The following is a 20,406-nucleotide window of genomic DNA, read 5'->3' as shown; positions in this document are numbered from 1 at the left end:
GCAAAGGAGCACATGAACAGTGATCCTCCCCCCGCAGCATCTTCACCCCAAGAGGCAAAACCAAGCTGTTCAGTATTCAGTGGGATATGCTTGTGGTACCAATATATATTTTTTTTTCTTTTCTTTTTTTTCTTCCAAACAGGCTGCTGTCCGTAAAGTGGAATAGGACGTGAAGTGCCACTTGTCTGGGCTGGGATCTCACTGTAAACGGTCTGCCACCTTCTGATTCAACAGTCAAACTTGCCACACGCTGCTGGTAATTTCTTTCCTCCTGTGAGGAAAGAAATACAGTCGCATAGTCAATAGGATATGAACTGTTATGATTAATTGGGAACTCCTGAACTGAAGTCCATAATGACATACGGTTTGGGGGATTACGTGCTAAATGCCTATGTCTATCACAGTGTGCTGGAACACAATGGATTGCAAAACTGCCACTGAGTGTATCCTGACTTGCCTCTGTGATGCATGTCTTCTGAGAGATGTGTTACTTTTCTCTTTCCAGTCAGCTTCCTCTGGACAGTCTTTTTCTGCTGATAGTTTAACAAGTTACTGTGCTAATTAGGCAAAGAAAAACACCACCCCATTGACTTACACTAGCGCAAAAGAGATGCTTGAACACATGCCTTTAAACACGTATTATACCTGTAATCATTTATTAAGATGAACTGGGTTACAAGTTAGCTTTTGAATGATGTAGCTGGCTTTCTGTTTTGATTATATTTTGTAAATAATGCAAAAGAAATACTTTGAGGTAAATTCAGACATTAATAACATCCATACAACTCTACTCATATGATTGGTTCTGTGGCTGTAGCAGAGGTCAGAATCTGATCTTACAGTGCAACATTCATTTCATTCAAATCACTTCAAAGACCCTCACATGCTGCAACCTCATAAATTTTATGTATATATGATTCATTTTCATTTATTTAGACAAATTGGAGGATTTTTAAAAATGAGACGTCCAGGAAAAAAAAAATATCAAATTCTAGGGATGGAATATTTGCAAAGTAACCTCGACTCACAATAAAGATCGCAGCTTGCATTGTATGAAAGGAAGTGCAATTAAGACATTGAAGAAAAGAATCTCAAATCAATTTTATAGATAAATACCAAACAAAAACTTACGCCTCTAGTTACGCATGTTGAGCCTCAGGATACCAACATGGAAAGCAATGGAGTTTTTAAAATCTAGAAGGAGAAAGGATGCAGTGTGACAGTTGAAAAACAAACTAAACATGGGAAAAAGGAAACATCTTTTGCATGTGAATTCAGAGGAGAAACTTGACAAAGTCCTGTCCTAACACGCTGCAAAACAGATACTTGTATTACAGAATTTTTCATGCAATTGTTATTCTACCTGCTGTACTGAGCAGGAACATTTCATACTTAATTCACCACCCATCACGTCCTGTCCTTAAATGAATCCCCATAAAGCCAAGCATTTGATCCTAACTTAACTCCTCCTTCATTCCTGACAAGGTGAGTGAGGGAAGACAAGGCAAATTCCCATTTAAATTTTCTTTCCCACACTGCAAATATCCACAACAGGAAAGTCTCACCTGATGCTGGCAGTGCGGCACTACTAAAGCAAGCTACTGTGAATTCTGTCTTCCCATATATTTGAGCACAAATGTATTGTTTTCATGACATCTGTGCTCTACTTGCCAAGGTCACTAGATACTTAGAGACTCTAAGACTGAGGTTTTAGACATTTCTGATCACAGGTAGGTCTTTCAGGCCTTTTTCAGTAAAAACTTCTGAAAGTTTGAATTCAAACAAGGTATTTTCCCTAAATAGTTGGTCACATACCCAGCGACTAGATTTGGTATAACTCCTTTGAAGCTAATGTAACTCAGTGAATTTCAGCATGGACGCACAATATTCCTTCATATTGCAAAACTTTTATTACCATCTGCATATGTACATAGATCAAAGGCCATAGGACACAGCTCAGGCTTTTGACCACTAGCTTTTAAATTAATAGTTCATAGTGAGAATATCACACTAAATATAACATCTTGGTTCAAGGTTCTTTTGTTTTACTTATTTTATAATACATACCCATCTTGTATCTTCTGTATGTTTAGCATAAACACATGTAGGCTGGTTTCTATTATCCATTGAGAACCGGGTCAGCATTTGCCTCTCTCCAAAAATTCATTAGCAACTATTCCTCAATGACAATACAGCAGGAGAGGGACTCTTTGTCAGGGGGTATAGTGATAGGACAAGGGGTAATGGCTTTAAATGAAAAAAAAAAAGGTAGATTTATATTAGATACTTGGAATAAATTCCTCACTGTGAGGGTGGTGAGGCACTGGAACAGGTTGCCCAGAGAAGTTGTGGATGCCCCATCCCTGGAAGTGTTTGGACGGGGCTTTGATCAACCTGGTCTAATTGGTGGCATCCCTGCCCATAGTAGAGGGTTTGGAATTAGACGATTCCTTCCAATACAAACCATTCCTTCCAATACAAACCATTCTATGATTCTGTATTGCAGAAGTGATTTTAAAGGCCAGGCTTTTTATTGGAAGAGAAGAAATAAGTGGAGCTGAATTAGCAGGGTTTTACAGTCTGGCTTGCTTAGATCTCAGTGTGTGGTGTTTGAGATTGTGGACATTGTAGTTTGCATGATAGTTTGTATTCTACAACTACCTGCTGAGGTTTTAAAGCAAGAACTGAGGTAATAATTCTTTGAGCTTAATGGCACTTTACATGTTCAAAACATTGCACAAACATTAACTAATTTATCTTTGCAAATCTCCTGTAAAGCAGGTTAGTAGCTATCATTTCCATTTTATAGATGTAAAGTAATTTGCCTTGGGCAAAGTGTTAGTGGCAGAACTGGGGTTATCACTCAAGAGCTGTTTATTCTAAACATTGTATTTAAACCTCGTCAGATTATGCTCCTTCTAGAGAGCTTCCCTGATAAAAATGTATATGTCTTTACACACTCAAGTTCTCTCTGTCTTCTCTTAACACTGTTTGCTTGTCTGTACAGCTGCACACAGAAAGGACAAGACCAACACACACGTGTGCTGGAATTAAATCTTAATTATACTAAATTGCATAGTCAGTATTTTGACACATGACTGTGTGGTGTTATCTCAAGTGAGTCCCCAAACTTTAGTATTTTAATTTCTTTATGTCCAGGTTTTTATCTGTTACCTCAGTCCACAAGTTCAATGATGCCTTTTCTAGGAAAACTTCTCCTAACTCAGGAAAAGACTTTTAAATGTTTTAAACTTGGATAAGGTTTGCAGCACCAGCTTATTCACTAATAAAAGTAGGCCCAAAAAAAAGAAGATATAAAAACAAACACTGACACATTTACGGCTGTACTGGGATTTAGTACTAAAAGATGACATGCCACTCATTGCTGAAGAGAAACTGCTGGTTATCTATTTTCTGAATTATGGGTTCTCTTTGAAAAGCCCCCTCATTTTTGTAGATATAAAGCAGAAAAGAAAAAAAAGTGTTTTGTGCATTTTGTTTAATATCTAAAATAACTACTCAAAAAAGTATGTAGCAAATTATTTCAGTATTTAAACTAAGCGTTACAATTGATAATATTAACTGAACAATGTTATCAGGGTATCATGAGAATAATTATACAATAGTGATAAAATATTAATTATACAATATTGATGAAATATAATATATATTTCAATATAGTTTTAATACCCCAAAATATATTATTTCTTCTGTCTCCCTAGTTCTCTACTGAACTGTTGGAATATGAGGCATATCTATAGGCATCTACTCAACAATTTCAAGGAGTAGAATACATTTCCTGCTTGAAAGCATCCATTGCTTTCATATTTATAACATCATATTCACACTGCTGTGTTTTTTCACATAATTTAATGGTGGGACAAACCCTGATGCTAGACATTTCTTTGATCTCGCTGAAGTAAGTTACCAACTGGGTTTTACAGTTTGTACAGGTAAGGACATAAGGATGATACTGTGATCAAATGAGATATGTTATACCCACAGCCTTTGTTAGTAAACTTTGCAGCAGCTTTCTGCAGAGAAACAAGCTTCTGAGTTGTTTCTGTATTTTAACACTGATATTACTGTGCTAACATGCACTCTCTCAGCCAGAAGTCATACCTCTCAGTATGGTTGCAGCAAATACAATTTGAACATGTTGTTGATCAATCTACTGTCAGTAAAAGTAATGCTAATGTCACCAGTTCATAAATATTCAAGGTGGGTGACTGGTAATAGTAGGTGGCTGGTTATTAACATTAATGTTGCTAATGGAATTGCTTTCACTGTCCATTCTGCACAAGTGAAGAAGGGACTTTACAGCTTTGCTCTCCTAATTCCTGACTGGTTGCACGGGCTGTCATAGCCCAGGTATGTCCACAGTGAAAAAGAGAGGCAACAACACACGGCGATGACACAAGCCTATGCCCTGAACTTTGCCTTATGGAGAGTAAAAGTGCTGCAAAGCCAAGCTCAGGTGTGATGTCTGGTTGGGGCTGGGTGTGCTTAACCTTCATTGTCCCTTCCCTTCCTGGTGAAGTCCTTTGATCTGTTCCTTCCCAGCTCCTACCCAAAGTTCAATACCATGAGCAAATATAGCAAGTGGCTGCTCAAAACACTGTCTCCCCAGGTGTTTGTAGTGCTGGGAAAAACATGGCAAAGACAGAGAAGAGGAAAGCTGATAGGCCTGAGTCAATGCACAAGGAATGTGCGTTGCATCAAGGGTGCGGCTAACGGGGGTTTCTTCAGATTCAGCCATCTCCTGCTGTCTGCATCCAAAGCGGACACAGATAGGAGTGATAAGAGGTTGCAAAACCACGATTCTCCTAAACAACTGCAGCTACCAGTCCTTATTTGGGTTAACTAATATGGAAGAAGTCAGCCTTCCCTTTTACCCACGCGGTGACTCATTATTTTGCATTGTAGAGGTATCCCTGCTTTAGCTCATTTTTCTACATTATTTTCTATAGGTTGCTCAAATTAAAACAAAGACACACAGAGGCTGACTATACTAGTAAATCCAGCATTTTCAGGATCATCTCCAACGTGTAAATGAATTGCCATAGAGTAGCTTGTATCCACTGTAATGCTAAACTCTCTCAGCCTTCAGACCAGTGTGATGGCACCCAAACTACTGACCAGGAGCAATCCTTGGCCTCTGCTAACTTTAAACCCATGTTTAAGAGAACACTAGCTAGCTTACCCCTGGACTGTTCATATAAGTGAATAGCGCAGGTGATCTCATCCAGGGAACACTCACTGCATAATTTACCAATATGACACAGCCATCCCTATTTCCCAATTTTTCAAAGTCAGCAACTCTGTTTCTCATTCATCTCAGCATCAACGTATTCAATACAGAATATCTCAGTAGGCAAATTTTACTTTCTAGCCAAAAAAAGCAAAGATGATCATCAGTTCTATTCTCCCAGCTCTTTACTATAATAAGCACCCTAACAATCATAGACACTTCATTGCTTGTTGTTTAGCTGTGACTCCAGAGAAATGCCATTTAAATCATTACCTTGTGTTTTCCACATGAAATCTTGGTTCAACAGCAAAGCTGTCACTGAAGAGAATGGGAAAAGGATTTTTTCTCTCATGTATTTTAAAGTTGTGTCCCCAAAGCATTTTAACCATAAAGTAGATGGTGATTTCTATTTTAAGCAAAATAAGTCATAATGCTTAAAAAAAATCTATCACATTTTATTTAGAACTGTATAGCTAAATAATAAAGACATATGTAGCAAACACTGAACAATTCAGTGTGATTAATCTAAATTATATCACAGAGATTGCAACTGTGCTGAAACAAATCCCCTAAGAATATGCCAAGCAACCAGTCTCCTTTTGCCTTTACGATAGCTGTAACTTCCAAAGTCTTTCTCAAGTAGATGCTTTCTGCAGCATGTTGGAGAGATTCAGCAAATGGGACTGAGTGGAAGAACAGGTTGTGGAGACCAGAGAGGCTGCAAAGAGCCTGGCTTCCCAGCAATGATATCTTTATTTTCTAATGAGGAGGAGTGAAGGTAAATGCCCCTAAGGAATGTCTTACTGCAACTTGGTCAATGTAGCAATACACAATATTGAAAGCTAAGATTTAAGCAGGTAATGTGGCATTGGAGGATTGGATCTGTAAAGTAAAATATCTGGTACAGAGGCTCTGACATTGTCCCTGTTCCTGCACATTTTAGTTCAGATTGCCTCCAGCATCATACGATGGAGTGAATGTCTATTAGTGGTTGGGGTGTGCTACGTCTGCACCTGAAGAGCACCTTTCTGTTTAGTTTGATCTGGAAGAAACCCAGCTTGTGCACCCAAGGCAGCACCACAAAGGGAATCAAAGTGTAAGTGGAAATTACATTCAAAAGCACGTGTCTGATCGACACCAAAATGCTTCTGCAAATGGGTTTTGTTTTCACTCTTCCTTTTTTGCTTCCTCTTGTTTTCTCTTTGCCATTGCCCCTGTTGACCACAATTATAAAAAAATAAAATAAAATAAAATAAAATAAATAAAATAAAATAAAATAAAATAAATTTGTTTTCCTATATAAGTTTTAATCTGTAGAGGGCAAGATGGGACCAGGATCCAAACATCAGTCTCTGAGGTTTCCAGCCTGGGCTGACCGCAAACCCAGAATATAAACCAAACCAGACCTTTACAGGTTACCTAGAAAACCGCTCAGTATGAAAACGGTAGTGGGATGAGAATGCTAAGAGCTTCCTCTTTACCCAGGGAATTTGAGAGATAAGCTAGATGAAGTAACCATGGGTAATACAAAACATACAAAAGACCTGTAATGAAAACAAAGGACTGGATGCATCCACCTTTGAGAACAGCATGAGAACTCTGCAGAGCTGGTCTGGCAGCACACAGCAGTGGGCAGGGCAGGATCCAGGGCTAGCCACTACATCCTCAGGAATTGAGTGCCACTACAGGATGGAGGGAAAGTTAGTTAATCCACAGACCAGAAAATCAAAGGCTGACATCACTTTTTAGCTGCTGTCAAAACATGGATACAAAGAAGGGTTGAAAGAGGTCACCTGAATGCTCTGTGCTTTTTGTTCCTCCCTATTTATAACATGGTCCCCAGCACACCTCAGGATATCTGTTTGATCTCAGCTCCCTGGTATTTATTTCTTGAGCTCCCAGCAGCTTTGACAGCAGTAACTCCCATTCTGTTCAGACAGATGAGCAATTCTCTGAGCATTTCAGTAAACCTTACAGAGGTAATTAAGATATAACTGTCTCCACAGCTTCCTCTCCTCCAGACCCAGGTTCAGATGTTAAAATACCCACGTGACTTGCCACTGAGAGGAGGCTAACCTCTAATCAATTCCATGTGCACACTCTCAGCTTCCATCAGACCCCCCAGCTACCAATGTGCGATATCCTGCACCAGTGGTACGAACACAATATCCTGATATAATGGAAAGCATACCAGAAAGCAGCCCAGGGATATAGGAAAATAAAGCAAACTGTCTCCTGACATTTTTTGGTTTTAGATGGGTCAAACTGGGTAGGCTACATCAGATTCTCCGTCACCACGTCTTTGTGAGCAGCTCCATAACTACAAGCTCCTCATAATTTCATTTTATATACTACTTCCTTTCCCAGCCACTTCTGCAGATCTGGGGACCCAATTCAATTGAAAAAATCAGACCCATCACAAAAACATTAACTTCTCCAGACCTACTTCCTTCCTGAGCTCACTGCTTATTTTACTGTAAAAGAACTGATGCTGCAGTTTTCAAAGAGGCAAACAAGGACCACAACTTCTATTCCCAGTCTGTGGGAGTGGGAAAGTGACTTGAGCATAAATACATGCAATTTGATACTTTAAATACATCCTAAAACAGCTCCTTTTCCTTTAAAACTGATTTCCTCTGAAGACAGAAATTTATCACTGATGACTCAAGCTTTCTCAAGGTTTTATCAATTTAAACTTCAATAATCTTCTTCCTTCATGCATTCACGCTACACTGCCTAGACCTCACTCAGCCAGTGAGCGCTTGCTTGTGCAAACTGATACTTCAGCTTTTCTGGTTTATTTGGGTGATCAAATGCCTCTTTATTACTCACATTGCCTAATTTATTAATTTGAGATGAGGATCTTGTTGAATTGCAGACAAGTCTGCAAACGGATGAGTGGTTTAAAATCTTGCCTGTTTTCTATATGCTCACAGCAGAAGGAAAGCAAATGCCTGGGCCTCTGAGCAATGGAACTATTGCTGTCTGGTGTCTTACAAAAGACTGTGCTTTCTTCCTTTGCTCTTTGTCATCTGCAATACCCTCTTGTACCCTGCAATGCCAGCAGGATTGGAGCAAACCTGTGCGGAGACAGATGCATGTTAATTGGCCATGTGGGCTGATGGCAACAGAGCAGAGAGCTGCTGTGGACTGCATCCTCTTGTCTGTACCTACTGCCAAGTTTCACAAGGTTTGCAATGTCCTCACTCTTCCATGGGATTTGGTTAGAATTAGTTAACAGGGACAGGGACTGATAGACTGAGTGACTGCATGAATCTTCCTTCCAGGCTGAAAAATAGGAAGCTGGCAAGAAGCTGCAATGGCCTGACTTGAAACAGTCGAAATGTGACCTTGATGTCCTTGCTAGCACCTCAGTAATAATGACAGGTTTAGAGAGTGCAACTCCATGACCTTATTTGAATTGGAGCACGTTGTAGTATGTCTGAAATCTCTAGAGTTTTTTTTTTTTTTTTTTTTTTTTTTTTAAGTTTAAAGAGACTATATCAGGACATCAGTGTGGTCCAAGGTTAAGAAAGTTGTTATGGCTAATGGGAGAGGCATATGCGCTGCATGATCCTGATGTTTGTCATTCACAGATCTGCTCCTGACCTCTGTTTTTATCTCTGCATCTCACCCCTGAGCTAACATAAAGTACAACAGAAGCCAGACCTACTTGAGCAAGCCCACACAGAAGTCAGAGGGCTTCCCTGCAGAGTCGGCCGGCTCACACAGACTCCCCTTGGGAAAAGAAACCAAGGAGGTTGCATTTCTTTTCCAGTTTCTCAAGAATCAGAAGATTGACCTTACTTGAACGCCTGGCTTTACTTAGCAGAGAGAAAGCAGCAAAAGGAAAATAAGAATTACAATGGAAACACTCAGGAACACAAGTGGGAGCTTGTCACTGCCTTTCTGGGAGACCCGTGTGCCTTACAAGTACAAAAAGTGTGAGGGGGGGGGGGAGGGAAAAAAAAAAAAGTTTTCCCAGAGAAGGAAAATCTTCCTCTGCAGACTGAAAACTTGGAGGCTGAACTAGGAGCCAGGGCCTTTTAAGCTGTAAGCCTGCCTCAGCCCAACCTCCCCCCTGCAAAATAGGGATAACAGGTAGCACAAATAGTGTCATTGTTAGAAATAAACACTTAATGTCTATGTGGTGCTTTGCAGCCAGGTCAGGTTTTAGGAATGTTAAATATGCTTAAAACTGTGACCTTTCACCGTAATTTTGGTTTGGTATACCCAAGAGGGTGTTTGCTGTTTGAAAGACCCGCTGCACTCTCATTTCTTGAGTGGCGTTTTATCCCTGAAATCAAAAGATGGCGAAGTCGATGCAATATGGCATCAGTATTGCTGTTCTGTTCTCTCTTAATTACTGGTGTGGTGACGAGTGCTGTATAAATCAAGCCAGCCGGGTAAAGGTTTCTTGCCACAGGCTGGTTAACCACTACATTAATACGAACATCTGACACTTCATTTTCTAGGAGGGGTTAAAAGCAGGGGGAAAGCTTGGGGGAGGCCGGTGGTTTGTATGTTTGGGGGAGCAGGGACAGAGGCTGTAAGCTCCAGCTGCAGTCAGTATAGATGTGGAACCCGCTTATGCCTGCTCAGAGAGAGCCCAGTGTGAAAGAGGGCAATGAGCTCAGATGGGTTTAACTGCATAATGGTTGCACATGAGCCTACAGGCAACTCCTAAACAGACAAATAATTCCCCTCCATTGGTAATCAGAGTGGAATGATGTGTTTGAGCCTCTTCCCATCTTTAAAAAAAATAAATCCAGTCAGACCATTTTTAATAGCAGCATTTCCTAGGAAAGGTATTTGTTTATTTTAGTGCCTGTAAAATTTGTCAGAACGATAGTCTGGGAAATAGAAAGCCTTGTCTTATTCACAGAACAAGTATAACAAGTCCTGCAAGCTCTCTTCCAATGTTTCACCAATATGCCTCAACTCAAAGCCAGCAGATTAGACTTCATATGCAACACAGCACAGATCTTTTTTATTTTATTTTATTTTATTTTATTTTATTTTATTTTATTTTATTTTATTTTATTTTACTTTACTTTACTTTACTTTACTTTATTTTTATTTAATTTTATTTTAATTTAATTTAATTTTATTTTTTTATTTTTTAAAGAAGATATTGAGGATCCTAGCACTGATTCTGGTAGGAACCAAATACCTCAGTATCTTTATAAATCTGGGTCTGATGCTGATAACTACATCCCACCCAAATAGCAACAGGGTTGCTACAAGTTTTGCTGGGGACAGGGCCAGGACGTTGGGAAACCCATGCTGCCAACACTTGCCCAAGAAGAGCAGAGGTCACGGGTCACCTCCTGCAGGCCCCGTAGCCCACAGTCAGGAGCAACATTATTTTGTCAAAGCTGTGATTTTGCACTCAGTGTCCAGCTTAGCTCTGGAGCTCATCAACACAGCATGTCATGACAGAAGTGAGCAAAAAATACGAATTCATCAGAGCGTTCAAATTCATTGAGGACTGTTAAATACAAGGACACAAGTTCAATTAGTCTCTCCAAAAGGGTCTAACACTGCAGCAGCTTTTGGGAGCTGGGGGTGATGGGAGAATTGTCATGGAAACATCAGTTTTTTGTTTGACATGGTACAGCTGATCTCCCATTGTACTGAACTGAAGCTAGAAAGCAAAAGTGGAAGTCCTTAGGCACTCTTTCCCACCTTCTCAGGTGTTTGCATATACAGTACAGCTCTTCTCTTTCCTCTGGTGAGGGAATGGCCTTCATCCACCACCACCAGAGCTTGTTTTGAATAGAAGGGAGTGGATTTCCCTGGTGCCCCCTCAGGTGCTGCTCTCTCACTGAGCTCATGGAGTGGGCCACATGCTCATCATGAGTGACAGGCATCTAAGGGCTGCTAGATTTCTGAGATATCCGTGAGAGATGGGTGATATTTGTGTTGTGTTCCCCCAGTTCAGCTCTGATACCAGGCTGCCACCCACATGTTTCATGTAGTTGGCTGTGTAAATCACTCTTGCGTGATGCAGACCCAGCCAGAATCTGTAGTACAGAAGTACAGGAGGGAAAGAGACAACATTTGTCCCTAATGTTATAGGGATAGGCTCTAAAGCTTGACCCCGTGTTAAATAGTGCTTCATTTCACTAGGAGCTTCCCTGTTCTCCAAGGTATTACTCACAGAGGAGTGACCTACTGATCATGAGTAAAGGCTTCGGAATCCAGCCTTTAATGTGGAGCACTATCTTAATAATATTGAATATGTAAATCTCTGCTTCACACAATGTATGCATGATATTAGGGAAACACTGCATAACAATGAGCAAAATAAGGAAAGCCGTGCAGAGCGCTTCAGTCTGTATTAAAGCTTGCCCAAGTTAACACAACCCTGTTGATTTACATGGCTGTAGGACAAACTCTTCACTTTATTTTCCATCAAATTGCTGGAACAAGATACTGACAGGTTATTTAAAGAATGCACTCCTCTCTTTCCTTATCAAACCTGTCCATGCGTACATCCACGTGCAGAGGCATTAGTGTCAAGCAGTACTAGGAGACTGTCCTCCATAGGCACACTGCCACAGATCCCAACAGTTTCACAAAAGACAAGGATACTTAGGACCAGCAATGTTTGTTGCCTGACATTCCTTCATCTCAAGCAGCAGATTTCATAAAACAGTTTGCTATGGCAGAGAAAGAAAAGAGACAGCATTATATCTTTGAGGACTTCTGGACATATATTGTTTTACTGTAGAAAAGCAGAGCGTAAAGTAAACCAGAGACTGCTCTGTTCTCTATGCCCAGTGGTCCAACCTGTCTGCTAGCACCACTACAAAAGAATAGATCAAACTCATCAGATTACAGCCTCATGAATTATGTTTGTAATTGATTTTTGTGTGCGTATGGGGCGGGGGGTACTGAAGGGGTGGCAGAAAGGCAGAGAGGGAAGGAGAAGGAACAGAGTTTGTTTCAAGCTTGTCCACCTTATCTTCACATAAAAAAACTCTCTTATTTTTCTTACTTATTTTTGGTGTGATTGAACTTTTTTCACTGCACAGCCTAAAGACAGGCGAGTGTTGAAATTAACTCATGCAATATATCACAAAAGTACACTTAGGTTCTTTGACTACTTTAATTTCATGTATTGCTTGCAGTTCACAACCTACAGTGAGATGTTCAAATGTGATTAAGAGAGCTGAGAAAGGAATAAAAAACATTATTTAAATGAGCAAATGCCGCAGTCTGCACCGTATTGTCTACCTCCACTTGAAATGAAACAACATCCAGCCTAAATATCTGTGCAGTTACTATTTACGTAGAGGTGTCAACAAGAGGGCACAAGCTGATTTTATGATGTGAATCAAGTCTGGTAGAAACTATTTCTTCTGGAGTTTCAGCAGTGGGTTGGCCTGATAGATGATATAAAAAGAAGACTATCCCTGCCCTAAGGGGCTTGCAGTCTAAAAAAAGACCAAAGGAAAGTACTTGTCTCTTGCAAAGTGATTTATTTGGTTGGTTCTCTCAGTTTATAGTCTACTTTGGAGGTGGGCACATTTGTCATGTAAATTTTAGCTTTCTGTGAGAAGTGCAGAATAGGCCATACTGAAAATGCATCGTGCTGTTTCAATTTTCCCCAAAATTTTGAACAAATCCAAAATATTCCTTCTGGTCTGTTTCAGACATTTTGAAGATTAAATTCTTCAATTTATTGGTTAGGAATTATTTTTATTTCTAGACTTCCTTTACTATTGTGCCTAAAGATTAAAAGAATGCATCACGGACAGTATCTGTCACTCCGAGAAGAGATTCTTTCAAACTTTCACTGAAAAATCTAGTGAAAAGTTTTTATTCCGAATGAAAAAGTGCACTCATATTCAAAACCTGAAAGTTGCCAAACAACAAAAAAACCTGCTCTCCATTAAGCTTTACTATACTAAACAAAACTAATCATTTCCAGAATGAATATATGCAAGTGGTCACTGTAAATAAACCTGCAGCACAGCAGGGATCTGGACTAATTGCTGGATCAGGTCCTCTGCAGGACTCTAGTTTAGCATTCCAGGTCATAATTGGGTCTCTGACCACCTGCTATGGTCACTGGAAGTGAATGCAGCTGGACTTGGCAGGTCACTCCATCAAACATTTGCTAAAGGATGCATAAGTGCTCTTGCTAGCTGCTAGTTGCAGGTCAGACTTTAGTCAAAGCAATTTGTTGCTGATCTCGTCTTGCTGTCAGTAGCAGCAGCAGTGGCAAAGGTCACTAGGCAAAGAAATAAAATTTCCTCTCTCCAGTGCCATGGGGCTTTCTGAAAACAACAGAACGAATGCATGTTAGATAATCTACAATTCATAATGCTTCGTAAAATGAATAAGCACAGAAAGTAACGTGGCTTAGTGGAGACTGCAGGCTTTGTGCCAGAAATCTGGTGTCCCAGCCTGCCAATGACTTGCTCTGCATCCTTCAGCAAAGGGTATAACCTCCAACCCTCCGCTTCAGTTTTCTCTGCTGTGTGGTGCAGATAATGGTACCTACACTCACTTTATAAAGTATTTTAAAATATACATGCAAGATAGGTTGTATCATTACAGGGCAAGCACACAAACAAATATATACACACCCAGGCAAGCCGTAGTGATACATAAAATGCAGACACTCCCATGCACAGAAATGTACTGATCACCTTAGGCTAATGAAGTCTGGGTGGTACTGCCAGTATTCGCAGAGTGCACATTCAAATAGCAGTGCAGGTCTGCATAGGTGCGCACAGGCAACCAGCAGGCCGTTTTGCTCTGTGTTTGCTGGTGTCGCTGCTCCTGGGCTGAGCTGTTTGGGGTGGCTGGCAGTGGGGCCAGCAGCCCCCCAGGATGCTCACGAGCTTGTGGAGCTGCTAGCAATTCTCTAGGGTAAGAGAGTGACAGAGGACTTCATATTCACAGTGGAGTGAGAGAGAAAATGGCTCCCAGTTTCTAGAGAGCCTGGATTTTTATTTAACATAGTCGCTCTCTTCTTTCAAGGCCTTGTGTAATTAACAGCATCGAGAAAACACTCTGAGCCTTGCTAGATGAAATGCAGTGTGACTTGTGGCCAGGTTCCAGAATTATGTCTCATTCAACACTTTCATCAGCAGTGAGTGGCCTGGCTTCTTCCACAGAGTTTTAAATTGCTATCTTTGGAAATGCTGAAATGAAAAGCCTTGGGAGGAGAAAGGAAACAAAAGGAAAACCTGTTGTGGGGAAGATTAATTTCCCCAACTTTAAGTACAATTTTACAAGCAATCTGAAAAGTTTATTCCAGATGGTTCCATGCTTTGTAATTTTCATACTCCCAGAGTCCTCCCACAGGAGATCAGGTTATTAATACTATTTCATCAGAGACAAGTCTCACAGGCATAGCATATCATGAGTACATGGCACTGCAGCTGGCTTTCTGCTGAGATCTTTATACAAGCAATAATCTTTTTACTGTCTGAGATACGCCTCACCATTTCAAGCCTTAGAGCAGCTCACATGTAGTACACAACTGAGTCTTGTTTTATGTCTGCTTGCTAGATAATCTACAAAGAGGGGTCCAAACTCACGAAATTAAACATCGCATTAAGAGAAATAGCTCTGGTGATGCGCCACCTCACTACAACCTGGCCAGTTTCTAGGCCCTTCCTCCAAATTTCATGTCATGTTCCCATCAAATTTTATGCAGGTTGTTTTAAATCTTTGCCATCCTTGCCAAACCAATTAGCACACACTAAACAGCACTGGTACAATTACACTACCTGCAGTGTTCTGACTAGAGTAAGAAGCTGAGTGTTATTCTACCCCAAAAGGAAGAGACTCCTTACTCTATCCGGTCCATACTGTCACACAGACAAGAGTTCAGGCACATATGAGCAGTGCTGTTCATGATCAGAAATAGTATCAGGTAACTTTGCACCTCATACGGCCTCTTGAATTCAGAAGCTATTCATAGCAATTATGTAAAATAATAATAATAAAAAGTTAATTAAAAGAAAAAAGGTACCCAAATAATGATCAGTGACTGAACAGAAACATCCCAGCTTGGTTTTGGTCATTCCATAACCAGGAAGATCAGTTCAGTTTCTCACTGCTTTTATAATTTATACAGGAAACTACTCTGCAAGCTACCAGGCTGCATTTGACTCTGAATGAAACTGTTACTTTATTAGGTAACGCAGTCTTACAGATTAAGAATATATTCATATGCAGGCAAATAACTTTATCACTGTCTGACTGACTTTATTGCTTTGTCTTTCAGCATGTTAGGCATTACAGGATCACCCTGAGTTTCTCTTCGAGTAGCACCTCCCTCCTTGCTACTACTAATGCTTCAGGCACCACTTCTAGTTTGGTGACTGCCAGTTACCAAATATATAAGGCTCTTCTAACCTGCTTTCTGAGAAGAAACAGAGACTACATAGATTAGCCTAACTGTAGTGCTCTGTGTCCACCTGTCTACCCACCTTAATTTTTGAGTGTACTGACAAATTTTATCTCAGCAGACACCCCCCTAATGTGTCTACAGTGAGAAAGACTGGCGTAATTCTCATTAGATACCAGAAAGTCCCCTCAGAGAGAAGTGTTCTGCAATGCAGCAAGTTTCCACCAATCTTCTCATTCTCTTCAAACACTGAAGACAATAATCATGAAATAGATATTTATAGAAAATTAGGTTTACATCAGTTCATCTGTTCTTGGAACTGCTCCTTTTCCTATCCTCAAGACAGTGATGAATTTTACAGTTTTGTCAGAATTGCTCAACAACTGCTTGTAATAGTTAAGAAATATTCAATTTCCAAAAGTTCTTTGAAGCAAAGACTCTTCTACATTTTTTTATGCTTGGCATTCTGTATTTGTCCAGCGACTCAGAGTGTGAGCATGTTTCCTATTCCCTGAATGGATAACTCAATCTGTACGTACAAGAACAGTGCCTGAAGAGAGCACATCAACCTGCATGTAGAAAAAGATAAGGAAAGGAGAATCCTGTAAGAGTTAAAACTGCTTCAGAAATGTTAAACACGTTCTAGGAATATGACTGACTTTTTGTATATAGGAACATAAATAGTCTATGATTTTAAGAAAAGTGGTGTTCAAGTTTAACAAGTTTTTATATTTTTGTATACTCTCTTTTATACTCTTATACTATATACTTCTTGGCAGAAAATAATTTCCTGATTTTTATTGTATATAAACATTTAATTAATGGATTAGTATTTGTATTTGAAAAAATAAAGCTTGCCTCAACATTCCTGTGCACAAACGTGATAGATAACTAGTTGAGTTGCTTAACGCAGTATGAGAAGAAATCACATGGTGAAACACGGTACAAACAACACAAGTAGACGATCCATACACACTAACTCACAAGAAGCCAAGTGAGTTGAACTTGCCAAAAACAAAGCAAGCATTCCCAAATGACATCAGATCCACTATTAAGCCAACAAGCTCCAAGAGATGGGATAACTGTAGAAGAGCACAAGCATCTGCAGCAGGTCGGCAACTTCCTACACAGGCTTCCTCTGCTAAGCATCTCAGAAGAGAACTTGTCTTGCTCTTAAAACATCTCACTCAAGGGTTACTACCTTCTTAAAACACACAAGAAAGTTTTTCCATTCCCCAGTTGCTTACTCCACGAGGAATAGAGGGTTACGGAAGCATGGCTTTAAGTCTGTAGAAATGCTTGACTAACATCTGCTATATTTTAATACTTCAGTAATAAGGTTTTATAGATGCTGGATATAGAGACTGGCCACAGAAAGGATTAAAGCTGGTATTTTTTGGTCCGGTGTGACTATTATTAGGAGTTCTGCATTTTACTCTGTTTACTGCTTAGGTTGTTATAACCTCCAGGTATTAGCTAGGGACTACGGAAAAAAAATTCTCAAGAAAGACAACAAAAGCCAGTCTGCCTGGTGGCCAGAGCCTGCCTCTGAAAGACCTGTGCTACAGCCTGTAGTACACCTTGACTGCAGCACTCAATCACTCCAGACAGGAGAGCCCAATGGCTAAAGCTTGTGACTAGCAGGCAAAATACACATGTGCAACTCAACACCAGCTACCTTGTATTCACACTGGACAAAACACCAAGGCCTACATTTGTGAATGGCCTCTTGCCTCCCTGGAGCAAAATGCAAACCAGTTATTAATTCTTACCTCACAAGAGTTTAGTGAAATTTTAAACATGGTATTTGAGACCTTTACCTGAAAAGTATTCTCAGTGAGTTATTATAGTTTGTTACCAGGCCTGAATTAAAAAAAAAAAAAAAAGCAGTCTTGGTCACTTGATTAAAAGGAGATTGCATACCAACACAGACCAATAATTTGAAGCCAAGCATTTCCATATGAATTAGGCATCAGGAATAGCATAGTTCTTGCTTAGGAATTGCTGATAGCCCTGTTTGTCCAATCTAGGGAATTTAATCATTTTTTTGGCTTTTTGCTGAAGAGGTTGTGGTGGGGTTGACATATCAGTTGAGCTTTGGTGGCCTTGCCCTGGACTACGCAGCTACAGGAGGACAGAGATACTTACCTATCGAGGCTTCTTCTGGAAGTCTGGTTTGAGAAAAGATAACTAGGTGAGGTGTCCAGTTGCCTGGGGGCCTGAACCAGAGCCCACAGGAGTCAACAGAGTCTTTCTTCTCCATGGCAGGATTTGAACATCATGGAAGTGCCTGCCAGCTGTAGGGGTGTTAAAAAAATTTCCACTCAAGTGTGCAAACTTAAAAATTCTGTGTTCAGTCCAAAACTATAATTGAACCGAGATAAGCAATTCTCAGAAGGTAAAAATGTCTTGATGTAAGATGGTCTGTTTGCCAAGTCTATAGTATATTACGACAGAATTCTCCTAATCAAGCTTTTGCTGGTTGACTATGCTAAGTTTCCTTAAAGGCATTTTGAACTCTAGAGCATCCCCCATCTCCTTTCTCCTTTACAAATGCTCTGATCACTCTCCATACTTCCCTGTATTTCTTACAACCTTCAAATTTTCAGAGGTGTTCAGTACTCCACGGTCCTGAAACTCTTCTCTGAGGGCATTTTTATGATGCCCTCATCTGACAAGGGAATTACTTGATTTCAGTCTTGCTCTCTGGAATTCTTTTGTGAAGTCTGTCTGATTCCAATGCATGTTATGAGGGTTGTGCTGTAACTGGTCACTGGACCTGCTGTATTTCATTTAGTGCTTGCTTATAAATAGTTTTGATGATAATTGTTCTAGTGTGAAACCTGTTATATGTTATCTTTCTTGAAATCTCTACCAGTATTTAACAGAGAACTCCATTCCACATATTTTAAAAAAGAATGCCATGCTCATTGGTTCTGCAGGTAAACTTGAATAACTGGTGTTGAAATGACTGGCAAAAATAGTAAAACAGATGAAGTAAATCCCTTTTCTCTCATAAAAATAAATAAATAAATAAAACATTAAAAAGGATATCTGTATTTGCACTGCCAAAAGGCAGAAAAGCAGCACCCATATTTATTAAGATGACATGATTCTTAAAACTAATCACATCATTTGTATATGAGGCATTTTTAAATGCCTGTGGCCTGCAATACCAGATACTAATGAATAAATCTGCTTAGGAAGAAGAGAAAGGGACTGTGGTCATTCATTCTAGGAAACCCCTCCAGTGCAACAATGGGTGTTCCTGGTCATCTTCCACACAGAGGCTGCTTTACTTCCCAGAAAGTGGGAACTAACTTTCCCTTAAAGTTCAGTTAGTTGTAGGACAACTGCAAGGACAAGTTGGAAGAGATTTCCATATGCCTTTCTTTTCACTACTTTGTGAAGACCAGGTTTAGAGGGGGTTGAGAGCAGGGCATGCCAAGAAAAGTTCTCCAAGGAATATCCCTGGATCATTGCTCGGTTCCAGCAATCCCAAGAAGATTGCCATGTACAGTTTAGAGAAGCTTTCATACAATTGCGATCTGTTGCCAGTTAGCCTTTGAAAATTTTCTCCCACAATATAGAAAAACTTTCTTCTATTAGAAATTATCTGTGCTAAATTTGTCTTTGAGAGTTGCAAATCTCTTTTGTTAGGCATCTTTCTACTCACTCTCTGTATTAGAGAATGCCATCAGAATAAATGCTGTTTATAAACCTGTGGAGCTTATAATATGATTGGGAGCTGGGAAAAAAATTCTTTGCCTGTGAATTGCCAAATCTGTGGTAGCATAAAGCTGAAGACAGACATTAAAACATTAACTATGAGAATGCAAAGCTGACTTTACAATATTTTGCACTTATCAGAATCTTACTCAAGTTTGCAGAGGTAAATGCAGAATTTATGAAAGCAGACATGAATATAATGAACTCAGGTGTGCACAACGACTTAGTGCTTTCAATACTTAAACTTCAAAGGAAATAGTTCCATAGATATAATTCAGAGCTAAGTGCTGCCATCCTTGCTCTTATCAAATATTATTCTACTGTCTACCAAGTACTGTGTGAGTCAAGATGAGTTTACGTAGCTGATTCTTCCTGTCTGCAACTTAACTTCATCAGTTTACAATTACAGCAACAGGACTGTGGATTTCAGTTGACACCTAACCTAATTCCTACAGCATCGAAGGATATCAAATGCCTGGGAGGAATTCTCTACAGAACAAGTCACCCAAAAATAAACTTGGCATGAGGCTAAACTTTAGGACTGGAAACAGGATCTTACCACTTGTCCAGCATCCACACAACAGATCTGGAGCCGTGGGAAATTTCATAACCACTCTGTGACCACTACGACAGCATATAGGTTAGAGGATGAGCCACAGCATCTTGTTCCATGTGCAACAAGGAGCAGAGCCAAACATAGCCTATAATCATCTGTAAGGGGATGCTTAGAATGAGTTGGCTTGGCCAGAGTTTGATGTCATGTTTTTAACAGTTGAAATGGATTTCAACAGTTGAAATGGATTCTTTTTAATTTTCATCCACAAGAAAACATTGTGGATGGATTTACTGTTCATCAGATCGAGCACAGTACTCAGCTAGGTAGGTTTAGGAATACAATCCCACCACAAACCTCAAATATATTGTTCTTTATTTCTGCAAGGAGAATAAAAGTGATTCTAATTGTTTTAAGTAACATAACTAAAATTATATATGCTGCTCTGTTCACCTGCATGTTTATATTGTATTACAAATCTACCCACACTTCAAAAAT

At 39.8% G+C, this 20,406-nt stretch overlaps 1 long non-coding RNA gene across 1 annotated transcript; it reads right to left on the bottom strand.

Moving 5' to 3' along the window:
• Positions 1-146: 146 nt before the first annotated feature.
• Positions 147-20,057, bottom strand: LOC121065231. Its single transcript, XR_005816945.1, has 3 exons — positions 19,915-20,057; positions 17,775-17,923; positions 147-271 (listed from the first exon to the last, which is right to left on the bottom strand). It is a non-coding gene; the product is annotated as an uncharacterized LOC121065231 (long non-coding RNA).
• Positions 20,058-20,406: the final 349 nt, after the last annotated feature.

Source organism: Cygnus olor, chromosome 2, assembly GCF_009769625.2.
Source record: "Cygnus olor isolate bCygOlo1 chromosome 2, bCygOlo1.pri.v2, whole genome shotgun sequence".
Taxonomy (NCBI): domain Eukaryota; kingdom Metazoa; phylum Chordata; class Aves; order Anseriformes; family Anatidae; genus Cygnus; species Cygnus olor.
Note: the sequence above shows the minus strand (reverse complement) of the source record. Positions and strands in the feature narration are given on the sequence as shown.